Source organism: Gopherus evgoodei, chromosome 9, assembly GCF_007399415.2.
Source record: "Gopherus evgoodei ecotype Sinaloan lineage chromosome 9, rGopEvg1_v1.p, whole genome shotgun sequence".
In the NCBI taxonomy this organism is placed as follows: Eukaryota; Metazoa; Chordata; order Testudines; family Testudinidae; genus Gopherus; species Gopherus evgoodei.
This window is the reverse complement of record NC_044330.1, coordinates 76,387,591-76,400,751: the sequence shown is the minus strand read 5'-3', so window position 1 is coordinate 76,400,751 and position 13,161 is coordinate 76,387,591. Positions and strand designations below refer to the sequence as shown.

Sequence of the window (13,161 nt, the reverse complement as noted above, 5' to 3'; positions counted from 1 at the left end):
CTGCCTGCCGTGCTTGGGGCGACAAAATGCCTACAGCTGCCCCTGCCTCTACCCTGATATAATGCTGTCCTTGAAAGCCAAAAAACCCCCAAAAACTTACTGCTTTATAGGTGAAACCATGTTATATTGAACTTACTTTGATCCGCTGGAGCGCATACCCACACCTAACGCTGCTTTATTGCATTATATCTGAATTCATATTATATCAGGTCACGTTATATCGGGGTAGAGGTGTAATAATGATGCTCACAGACCCCGTCTGCTGACAATAGAAAGTTTACCATTCCCATCCAGTTATCCTGCCCTCACCAGGTAAGCAAGATCTTTAGCAGTAATTTCACATATTTTAAAAGCCTTCTAGCTAGCTACACTTTCTTCATTCCACTCCTTTGTTAAAGAAATATCTTCTCTTTGTTTTGTCTGCTTGTTAACACTCACTTGAACTCCTTTGACAGTTTCTTTAGGCACACCAACACGGCACTGTACAGAGGGTCAGCTGTTTTGAATAGTAGCCATAGCAATAATCTGTTGATGACTAGCACCATTTGCCATTTCCTTACAACACGTCTTGCCAATGCTGTCTATTGATTGGAGATAGCTGCTGACTCACCTATAGTATTTATAAGTTCTAACTCATTCAGTTCTTGCAGTCATTGCCTACAAATGTGGTTTCCTTGATAGGAAGGGGACTAGAAAGTTGCTGTTAAACTTTGCTTTTCCAGCCTCCACTGCTAATATATATATTGCACTATATATACACATGATTGTACAGGTGCATCCCTGACTCATACTTAGCAATTAGTTGAGAAATAGGCCTTTGTTCAGAAAAAGTACTGTTTGTGCCTGCTAAACTCCTCTTTTTAAAAAAGTTAATACCCAAGATCAAAGACTAACTCAATTAACTATAATTCCTAAAGCTATTACATTTGGACTTTTTTAGGCTTTTAATCCTTTATACAAGGATTTTTGCAGCTACACAACATCCCAAAAGATAATAAGCACATTGTGAGCGCTGATAAAATTTTATCAGGCACAAATCATGTATAAAGCTGTCAATTTAGTTATTTTCTCTATAGGGAATAAACATGGAAACTTACAAATGATAGGAGCAAGAATTATAAAAGGTAGAGACATGAGTGTACTGATTGACTAATAATTTAGTCAAAGATGCATCATCTTTTCTGATCTAAAATTGCTTCACAGATGGACATTAGGCCAGAGCCTTGGCCCAATATACTCCCTCTCAGGAACTCTGTAGTAGAAATAGGACACAAAACTGCTCCACTAGGCCTGGGGAGTGCAAAGATGGTTTTAAGATGCCTTTGCCCCCACCTCACACATCCTGCACAAAGCACAGTTTGGCCAGACCCAAGGATCTGAGTTTTGGGGGTGAAATCCTGACCTCACTTAAGTCAATGGGATTTTTGCCATTGACTCCAGTGGGTGCAGGATTTCATGTCTGTTTTTTTCATTACATAGCTCATTGATCAAAATTATATTGTGAAAAGTTTAGTACTTTTTTTTGTTATGTTTTTCCATGAAGAAAGTCATTAACATTTTGTTGAAAAACAAAATCAAAATTTGGAAATGTCACCAATTCTAATTTCAGACATCAGATATCTTAGGAAAAGTGCTCTTCCATGTCTCTGTGTTGTTCAGCATTTTATCACCTCCTTTATTGCTCACCTTAGTCCCACAGTACTGTTACTCTTTCCTAACTGGATGTGTGTGTCATTGTAATAAAGACAGTGTGATCAGATTTTTGAATCTTTTAAAGAGAGAGATGGAGATAGATTATGGATTTAGAAGTAGCTGGCCCACCAGGATTATGGACTGTTTAGGACATTATAACCTGTTTTCCTTTCATCTTGAGGCAGCATTGTAATACAGAGTGGTGTAAGATTTAAATTAATTTATTCTCACTGCATTCACACAAAATGACTGCATAATATGTGTGAACATAATTCTAACCTCAAAGGTATAGCAGGGTTCTTGGCTGGTTTATTTCATTGCCTTTGAACCAGGGGTCTGACCAGAGATTTTGCAGAGGCTTAGTTGCAAAGGGTGCTGTCTCAGACCCCATCCCATCTTATTTAACTATGTTAGTGCCAAGGTTCTGGCCTAGAATTTTGCACATAGACACACCCTCTGGGGTGCTTCCTTGTTAGCAACATTTTATGTAATTATAGATCAAAAGGAGATGATTTAGGTGGAGGAGAGGGGAGAAAGAGTGCCGAGGGAAGAAATCAGTTGACAACCTATCAATGCCAGGAAACATAGAGTGCTACAGGGCTTTGTTTTTAGTGGATCTGAGGACCAAACAGAAAACTTTTCATCTTTCTACAAAAACTAAAAATTCAATAAATACAACATGTCTGAGTCATTGGATTTCAGATTTTAGCCTCATTCAGAAACTTGGAGAATCTGAACCATGAAGATATGTACATCAGGTTATGAATGAAGATCTGAAGTCTTGCTGAGTATCCCATAGCATAGTGAAAATATTTTATGAAAAGTTTCTTGTTTGCAGAAAATTAGCATGTATTTTACAGCTGGTCAAAATTTTTCACAAACAGCTTTTCCAATCAAAAAATTACCTTTTAGCAAACAAAAGGTTTCTTGAAAGAGTTTTGTCATACTTCAAGTCTTCAATTTTCCCACAAAATGTTTGCCCTATTTTTATTTTTACCAGTTTGTCAAAATTATTTTCAAAGACAGTAGTTTTTGCTTACTAAAAGCATGGCAGAAAGTTTCATGAATAATATAGAAAAGTTAGAAGAAATATGAAAATGTTCTGTGAAGATTTCCATTTTATGACCAGTTCTGCTTGTGATGATTTGTGTAGGACTGGAAACTAGAAGGCAGGGGAGGAGGGGGAGGAGAGAAGAGGAGGCAGTGGGAGGAGGGGATAAGACTGGATATTTTTCTAAAAGATCCGCTCTAGTTCAAACAAAAGTTGATTCAGGGAAGTCCTATGGACAATGTTACACAAGAGATCAGAATGGTCCATTCTGGCCTGATAAGCTATTAAACTATATTGTGGCACATTAAAGTGGGTCTACTTCACTAATCATGTTATTTTTAATTTAATTTTTAGGCCCTAAGAATTAGCTGTTGCTAGCTCACATCTGAAATGAGATTTGCTTTCTTGATCAATATGAAATCTCAGAATTTACTATGGTTTGGGGCTGATAGTTGTAAATTACATTTAGCAGCAGAACAGAACAGATTGTTTATGTAGCCATACCACTTCCAGCTGTGATCTTTCTGGGTCTTACAAGCTAAATAGAGTTAAGCTTTCTCAGTGCTTATATGGGTGACATTCAGAGAATAACTTGTTGCAGGAAAAGATACTGGTGATTTATTTTACGGTATTCTTCTTGAGGCAACAGTATTGAACAAGCCCCTCAGCAAGCTAAGACATTGTGCTAGGGGAGAATTAAAACCATCATCCTGATAATTTTCCCCCTCATGAAATTTTTTTTAATAATTTTAGGGTCATAAGAAAAAATCCAAGTTGAGTATTACATTCCCTACTTCTTAACATTTCAACTGGACATGATTCTTCTTTACTGCTTAGCCTAAGAAACTTAGGTCTCTTGAGCCGTGGGATGTTACCTGCCTGCCACAGTAGTGGCTGACTTTTCACGGTAAATTAGATTACTCCAATCTATAGCTTCGAAAGAATTGGCCTGTTTTTCAGAAGTGCTGAGCTCCTCTGGAGCTGTAATTTTGAATGCATAGACTCTTTGTGATTTTCTATATGAAGTGCCTAGCTCTTCTCATTTTTCACCATTGTCTGACAAGCATAGCCCTAAAAATCTTCTGCTAGATCCTGAGCTTTGAGCAAAGTGGGGGAGGCAATTGTTTCAGTTTTCCTGATTACAGACCATTTCCACCACTAGCATAACTTTAGAGGCCTGACCCCTGTAGCCCAGGGGGAGGTCTGTGGTATAAAACTATACCAGCCCCTGTCCCCTCCCTCCTCAAACAGCTGGGGGAGGGGAGAAAATCACCAGGTGCTTGATTGGGGCAGCTTTAAGTGTTATTTGTGCCACTGGAACAGCTCAAAGGGGACTTAGAAAATTATTGGGCCAGATTCCTATTTACACTGTAGATATTTTTCTGCCTCTTAAAAGTGTATTAACTCCACAGTTCACCTTTACCACCGCCAGTAAAAAACCTTTTGTACATTCAATCCAGTCTACAAAAGGCTTCTGAATTACTGTTAAAATTAGGAGTTTAAAGTGCTTAGTGGGCCTATACAGCCATGTTAGTGACACCAAATAGTCTCTCTGGCACTGGGCGTCTGTCAAGACATGGCTATTTTTTGCTCTATCTGGCTGCCCTTTACTTTCTTTCTAGGAGGAGCTATTCCTTTGGAAATAGGACATGCAGTTTCTTGTAAAAAGTTTTCCCATAGTCTCTCAAGTGGCAAAAGACAGCAAGCAGCATATTGAAGTACAAAATGCAAAAAGCCACACTACTTATTTATTAGAACACAGCACTCTTCCTACATTCAGCAGAGCCAAACCTTGGTTTGCTTGTCCCATAGATGAAAAGGAATGCACTAAGATGGAAGTTTCATGTTGGGTGGGACAAGAGGGAATAATGCTATAAGAAAAAAAGCAGCCAACATTGGTTGTTCATTATAAGCAGAACTTCCTTTTCTTGAGTAATTTCTAATGCTAACAACATTACCACCATTAATTAAAGGGACAATGCTTATACATACGTGCTAAAGAGAGACTATCAAGAGAGAAAACATTCTTGTTGCACAGCAGGGAGTTACAGTTTTTTTGCTCAAGAGAGCAAGGATACTACTTTAATGTATAAGAACTCATGGTTGAAAAACAGCAAGGGATCCATCCAGCTCCCATTGAAGTTCACTGGGATATGGATTGGCCCAAAGAGTGTACAAGTGAGCAACACTTTTAAGAAACATGGATGGCAAGTTTGTAGAAGTTTTGGTGGTGCCCAGAACCCGCCCCCCCGAAACTCCGCTCCCACCTGCCTAAGGCTCTGGGAGGGGTTTGAGGGGGAGGTCTGGGGTGCAGGTCCTGGGCTGGGGATTAGGGTGCAGGAGGGGTGCAGGCTTTGGAATGGAGTTTGGGTGCTGGGTGCAGGCTCCGGGCTGTGACAGGGGGTGGGTGTGCAGGAGGGGGTGCGGGGTGCAGGCTTTGGGACAGAGTTTGGGTGCAGACTATAGGCTGGGGGTGGGAAGGGGTGTGTGGGAAAGGGGAGGTGGTGCATGATCTGGGAGGGGGTGCATGCTCTGAAAGGGAGTTTGGGGATAGGAGGGAGTGCAGGGGTGAGGGCTGTGGGGCTGAGGATGAGGAGTTCATGCTGCAGGGGGGGACTCAGAGCTGGGGCAGAGGATCAGGGTGCAGGGGAGTGAGGGCTGTGTCTGGTCCTGAGGGGTTCATGATGCAGAAGGGGGCTCAGAGCTGGGGCAAAGGATCAGGGTGCAGGGGGATGAGGTTTGGGGATGAGGATGAAGGGTTTATGCTGCGGGGGGGGTGCTCAGAGCTGGGGCAGAGGATCAGGGTGCAGGGGGATGAGGGTTGGGGCTGAGGGGTTCATGCTGCGGGGGTGGCTTAGGGCTGGGGCTGAGGATTAGGGTGCAGGGGTATGAGGGGTTCATGATGTGGGGGCACTCAGGGCTGGGGCTGAGGATTAGGGTGCGGGGGGATGAGGTCTCTGGCTGGTGCTGAGGGGTTCATGATGCAGGAGGGGGCTCAGGGCCTGGGCTGAGGATTAGGGTGCAGGGGGATGAGGGCTCTGGCTGGGGATGAGGGGTTTGGGGCATTGGAGAGGCTCAGGGATAGGGCGGAAGGGCAGGGTAAGGGCAGGGTAAGGGCAGCCTGCCTTGCCCTTAGTGATTGGCAGGGACTAGGACCCTGGGGAAGCAGACAACTGTTCTCCCAGAAGCTGTTCTACCCCCGCAGCGCAAGCAGGCAGGGGAGAGGCACGTGCTGATTTCTGTCAGGCAGGGATGTGCTGGCGCAGGAGGGACACACAGGGGGAGGGGTGATCGGCAGGGGCTGGGACCTGCTCCAGGCAGGGACGCAGCGGGGTGTGGGGGAGACCCACGGGGGCCGGGCCCAATCCAGGCAGGGCCGGGGGAGAGACCCAGCTCCAAATATTCCTGGAGCAGGGCCCCCAGCCCTGAATATTGCTGGTGCTCGAGCACCACAAACATATATAACCTGCCGCCTATGCTAAGAAATGCATCTGTATGAGCTATTGGGAGAAAACAAATGTGTGCAGAGTCAATTTCAGTCTCACATTAGGTATCTTGTGACCTGTTTGATCCTGGGTGGGATAGTATCTGAATAGAAACACTAATTCTGAGTTACCAGATGGGAAAGTTAACATAAAACCCAAGAGAAATAGGAAACCCAGATGCCACTTGGGGAAGGTTTTTAAGTTGCCACTGTGGCAAAAAGAACCTGGAAAGACTGTCATTCTGTCAGCTGAAAAAGCATGATATCTTCTGGGGATAAACATAGACTATCATACCAGATCATACTAATGGTCAATCAAGTCTCATGTCCTGCCCACAACAGTGGTCAATACTTGATGTTCAGGGAAAGGTGAAGTCTCTTTTCATCCATCTCACAACAGCTGTTTTGTATGTACAACTTCAGTGAAGACCTTCAAAAACATGCTCTTAATCATTATGTTCATCACTATTCCCATTTGCAAAGCATCCAATTTTATAAAGCACGTAGAGATCCTGGAATTAAAAAGGTCCTACTAAGTGTGTAGCAGTGTGCTCTGATAATCTAATACAACACTGATATTTTTACAAATCACCATCAAAGAAGGGCATGTTTAAAGCATGTTGCCATTCATGGTAACATGCAGAATACTTCTGTATCAGCAATGTACATAATCAGTATATATCCACTATCAAATTATATTTGATTCTAGTGGATTCGTTAGTGAACTTTTATGAATTGTGGATCTGCTGTCTCAGTGTGAAGTGCAGCCAAAGAATGTATTATATTAAAAATACTGAAGAGGATAAATCAAGAATGAAAAAGGAAAGTTATAAAAATCCATTGTGTTAAAATATGATTTAGTAGCACAAAAAGTCATAACTCATTTCTTTAGTTTGTTTCTCTAACAAAATACTATAGCTTGCAGGAACTTTGGACCTATAGAATGAACAAAAAAGTATCAAACAACCAATATTCAGTGGATTATTCTGTCTTGTTCTCTTTTGAGTAAAGAATTGTTTTCATTGTTTCTTGAAGAAAAATGGACACTTGCTGCAGCATGACACATGCATTTAAAGAAAAATCTAGACATTGACATTCTATTCACTTAGAGAAGTGAAAAGGCTGTTGAGAGTAGCTATGTTTACTGTAACATCTATGAACCATACGCAGTCACAGTCAAGTATTATCCCTTCACTATCAACCTGTTTTATAATTAAGTAAGTACATGTTAATAATACTGACTCTTAATAGGATTTTTCATCTGAGGGTCTTAAAGTGCTTTGAAAACATTAGCAATCCCATCCAACTTCCACTGAAGTCAGAGGGAAAAAAAAAGACTCACACCGATCCCAATGGGAGTCAGATTGTACCTTACTTCACTAAGCCTTAAAACTCCTTTGGGGGTAAGGTAGGAAGTGTAGTCATGGATCAGTTCACACCTCTGAAATGCAGCCACTTCTGAGGTGAAGTGCAGCATAGCTACAGCAAAGAAACAACCCAGGTATTTTGTTAATTTTTTTTAAACAAGACAGGACGCAAATACCACCGAACCTGTGTGTAACTCTGGGGGGATTTTGAGAAGGCACAATGTAAATTGCTGAGCTGGAAATTGGCCAGGAACTTGGCGTTATCATCCCTACCTTCTGATTCTTAGTGACACTCAGTTTAATGTCTAATTCAAAGTGTATTAGATCATTGGTTCAGTAACTTCAGAAGGAAATTCTATCTAGCAAATCAATGTTTCCTGTAGCACTTATGCATTCTCTATTGGTCTCCCATTCAAGTATTTGTCTAGCCTTACTCAGGTTTGTGAGATGTGACAAGATGACAGCACTATGTGTCTGACTTCCAAACATTATTAGGGAGCTCTCTGAATACTGAATCTGAATTTTTAGCCTAAGAGACTTGGCCAGCAGTCATGCTATGTAAACTTCATTTAAAAGCTATCCAAATTTTACTTTTTTTAAAAAATTTACTTTATGAATCAAGTAATACAACAAGCAGGAGCGGGTTTTATTTTCCCTGTTGAAACCTGATAGTTCAAGTGAATAGGACAAAAAACATTGTTGATTAACTGTCTAGAGTCCTTAGTAAATGGTCTGCATGTTTAATTTACAAGTTAACATTCTATGTAGTGTGATCCTTGAAGTCCTTATACAATTCCTGCTTCATTCAGAGACTGTTACCTTTGTGTTTTGTTTTCAGCATAATAAACATGTTACACCTAAGGTACAAACTCCAGAAAGAAAGTACCTTTATCTTTGGCCTTTAAAATAAAAATCTAAAAATACAAACTTTGCTTCTGGATAAACTATATATTTGGAGCCCACTATAGAAATTAATCAACTGCTGTCAAGTGACTGAGAATCATGTTCATTTCAATAAATCCAGAGAAATACTGGTGAACTGTCAGGAAAAATTCAGCCAAGTGCTAGCTTAAGCTACAAAGAAGGAGAGAAAGCTTCAGTTTTAGTGAATTCTCAAAAGTAATTTGGGCAACTTTATGTGAAGAAAAATTCTAGTATAAAAGGTATTTCAGTCCCATGGAGAAATGCTTGAACCTCTACATCAGTTTTTGGCCTGTCATCTTCTGTGCACTCTGGCATTTAAGAAGATATACTGAGAGCTTCCCAAGGGCCAATCACTGCCTGCTTAATACAGTGGGAGAATCATTCCACTCTGGTTTTCTTTTTTGTGGATCATCCTGAAGACTCCAAAATCAAATCCTTCTTATCACAAAGTGTTTTCACCTTTGTGTTGGGAAAACCACTCATGTGAGGGATGAAAAAACTAGACACAGAATTTTCATATTTCTTTGTGTGGAAATGTAAGTGGAAGCAAAGGGACAAGTGACTGACTATCACAACTGAGACCCTAGGCAGTGCTGTGACCCTAAAGCCAGCACAGATGGTTGAGGGAGGTTCACCCCACTGTAGGAAGATCCTCTGGTGGTGTTATATCACTCATCCTTATGATAGCCTGGATAGGGCGCATGGCCAGGGAACACAGATGTGGCTGGGAAATCTCTACTCCTCGCTGTCTCCTATTTGCCTTATCAACTTCTTGGGCTCATTGGCAACCTATGCTTATTCTAGAGGACTGGCCACAACATGATTGGCATTAAGCCACCTCTGCATCCCACAAACATGGGCCCTCTTGAACTATGGTGTATGCTTCTTGGACACAGCCAAGGATTCGGACCTGGGAGATGAAGTAAACATGATTGAGTCAAGAGGAAATATAAAAGTGTCTCGATAGAGGTGCCACAAGAAGGGCTATACTACATCAACACACCCCTTTCTCTTGATGCATTTACATTTACTTCTGGATTTGTCCTAGAATATCTAAACTCTGGACTTATGTTTTATGGCTCTTTTCAGTTACAAGTTGAACATGTAGAACTGTAAGTAATGGTTTTCCCCACTGAAAACCTACAAAAATATTTCCCATTCTTTTTGTACTTGAGAACCCTTCCACTCAGAACTGTTAAATGTAATAGTGCACTGGCAGCCTTTATAACTAAGGATAAGCCTAACGTCTTTTCCCTTTACCCTACCCCCCCCCCCAATTTCTTGACTCTCACACCTACTATTTCTGTTTTTTTTTTAATAAAAACACAGAAGTGTGGGGGGGGGAGAAAATTATGATGTACTGAGACTGGAGTCGATGGTACATGCTTCAAAAATGTATCATCTCCTCTTAAAATGTTAATGTGTGAGCCTCTTAATTTAAAAGAGGCGGGAGATGTTTAATGCTATCCCTAAGAGTTATGCAGTTTGTTGTAACTAAATAGGATGCTATAAAATACCTTCAGAAAGGTACTGAACTCTCATTTTTCCTCCTTCACGTCAAACAAATGTTATTCCTCCGCCCCCCCCCCATCCATCATCTCCATATAGAGGGCTTTGACATAAAAGATTGTGTCAGATCACTGTTTTGGAATTGAGTGGGCATTTTAGAGTATCAAATCACAGCTAAATTGTTTGGACCCAGCTGTGTGTTGTCCCACTCTGTGCTTCTCCTTTGTACAAATATCCATCTTGTCAGCCTCTACCCATCACACAGTGTGGATGGTCTGGACTTGGTCTCAAAATGAGAAACTCAAAGAATTATTTAAGGGAAGGAAAAAAGAAAATATAGCATAAACGGACACAATTTACAATAAAAAGCAGAGCAGGCTTTGTCTCTACCCCCCCACACACAGAAAAAAAAAGTCACACACTCCTGCTTTGGTTTTGTTAAAGTAACTTACAACCACAAATAATGTTTTTTTCCTGTTTCCACAAATGCATGCTCCATCTGAAAAACAAATGTATAAAAGTGTAATGTGACCATACCTTTGCAGATTGGCAACTAATTACTCTTGCTATCACACAGAGCAATTTTTGAATTATCCACACTATATAATGGCTGCAAGATATCCTACCATCCATACACTATTTAAGCTTCTTAAAATGAAGGTGCGTTTTTCATAGAAAAACTTCACAATAAGTAGAAATTCCCCACAACCTGAACTGCAATAGTCATGTACAGAATGTGGACATTTTGGAAACTGCACTCTACTTCCCTACAAGTTTTCGCTGCAGACAAACCATGATTATTTATCACGTGGTTAATCAAAATTCTTGATAATAGGAACATGAATATCCCTTGAAATTTGCTTGCAGAGAAATTCTTCGGCTGCCTAGTGCCTATGATTTGCAGAGCCCCAGTTCTGCAACAAGAAAGCTCTTCTGCTGTCCCGCCAGGAGGCACAAGTTTGCAGGTGGACCTAAAACCAGTGACTTACTGATGAAGACTCATCTCGGTCAGGACATAGCAATGATGCGTGTGGGTGTGTGCGGGGAGGAGGGGGGGTGAAGAGACACCACCTAGTCATTTAAAAACTAGATCACTTATAGTTATAGCTTGGTATATGGTACAGCAACAAAGCCTAGTTGATTTCATTGATTTTTCCATTTCACAAAGGGCATTAAACCAGGGATTTTGTGAAACATTCTGCACAGCACTATCTAGCAGAACTTTCAGTATGAGATTTAGTAAAATGCATGGATTACATATTAAGCAGTATTAGCAGAAAACTCATTTTACACATCTAGTAAATTAAATGCCTGCTTTGGGACAAAATTACATATCCTATAAATGTAAGGACTAAGGGCTTGATCAAAGCTCATTGAAGCCAATAGGAGTCTTTCCATCTACTAGGATAGCATCTAGATCAGGCCTTAACACCATATATTGGCATCATGTTCCATGCATGCAACCTTTACTAATACCCCACTCATTGATCAAGAGCAGTAAAATGGAAACAAAAGTTAGTCTTTGTCTGTACGTGTTAAACATAGTATTTGAGACACTACATGAACTGTCTGACATGATGCATTATTTTATGTCACTGACTGTTTCAGATCATGTTACATTGTATCAAACTCATCTAGAAATTGAAAGAATATTACATGTCATGACACAGCAGTAGTAATATAATGTGAGGTGACTTAAAATCTACAGGAAAAAAATGTTTTCCTGGTCCAATAACTACTATCATATCAGATTGTAGTTAGCCAATCCAAATTGAACCTGGCACAGAGAGAAGCAGTGTAAAAACTGAAGTATACATAACCCTGTAGAGAATATGGCTCTCTTTTTAAAAAAAAAAATACTGCTAAGCTTATGCAGTTGGGGAAAAAATCATTTTCCTTTGTTTATTTTCATTTAATGAGGAATACAAATCTGCAACGGATGAAAAATACTTGTTTACTCTGGGCACAGTACTTGAAAATTAGTCTTTTGTTTTTTAGCATCCCTATGAATGTTTTATTTAAGGACCACTGGTAATTAGAAAGAAAAGTCTTTTAGCAAGAACAGCCAGACAATACATTTCAGCAAACACACAGCAGTCTATACAGGCCCACCTGCTACTCTTGGTATTTCCAAAATGGTCTCTTTATATCCCAGTCCAATAACTACTAAATCAGTTACAATCAATCAAACATGAACTAATCAAACTAACTCTAACACCTTAATTCATGAGGCAGGCTTCCAAACATTGGTGCTTGAGCCCAGTTGATTAATACCGCTAATGCTGTACACAGTTGAACTAAACCTCAAATGGAGTCCTCTTGCAAAAACTCAACTAAATAGAATAATGCCTACTTCAGAACCTACCCTACATTTTTCTGTCAAGTTCCACTTAATACTGGAACTGCAAGTTAAGTTAGTTGGACATACATATATAAATGCAAAAAATGACTTACGCAAGCGAGTACCACAGACTACACTGAAAAGACGGGTCTGCTGTGGTGCTTGAGATGAGAAACACTAGCTGCTGTTGGCCAAATAATGCTGTGCAGTCCAAGAAAAGTGCCCGAAAATGGAAACATGGATTTATTTGTTGAATAAGGGTGAATGACTATCTGACTTCAAAGGTGAAGGAACAACAAGCTGCAACAAATAAATATTGGTAGCACCGTCTACAACCTGAGGTGAACATGGAAGGTCCTAGGTAAATCAGAGAAGGATTAGATAGCTACTACCTGATGACATGTCTAGCGGTATTCTTTGCCCGTGCTGTTGACTGCACTCACAGCCACAAGCCACTACAGCAATGTTTTATAGAATCATCGATTTTAAGGTCAGAGAGGACCCTCATGATCATCTAGTCTGACCTCCTGCACAACACAGGCCACAGAATCTCACCCACCCACTCCTGTATCAAACCCCTAACCTTTGTCTGAGCTACTGAAGTCTTCAAATCATGGTTTAAAGACGTCAAGGGGTGGAGATTCCTCCAGCAAATGACCCAGGCCCCACACTGCAGAGGAAGGTGAAAAACCCCCAGGGCCTCTACCAAAATTCCTTCCCGACCCCAAATATGGCAATCAGCATGTGGGCAAGACTCACCAGCCAGACACCCAGGACAGAATTCTCTATAGTA

At 40.8% G+C, this 13,161-nt stretch overlaps 1 long non-coding RNA gene across 1 annotated transcript; it reads right to left on the bottom strand.

Annotated features, from left to right (window-relative positions):
* Window positions 1–717: 717 nt before the first annotated feature.
* LOC115657727 lies at window positions 718–5,043 on the bottom strand. Its single transcript, XR_004002038.1, has 3 exons — window positions 4,944–5,043; window positions 4,663–4,665; window positions 718–731 (listed from the first exon to the last, which is right to left on the bottom strand). It is a non-coding gene; the product is annotated as an uncharacterized LOC115657727 (long non-coding RNA).
* Window positions 5,044–13,161: the final 8,118 nt, after the last annotated feature.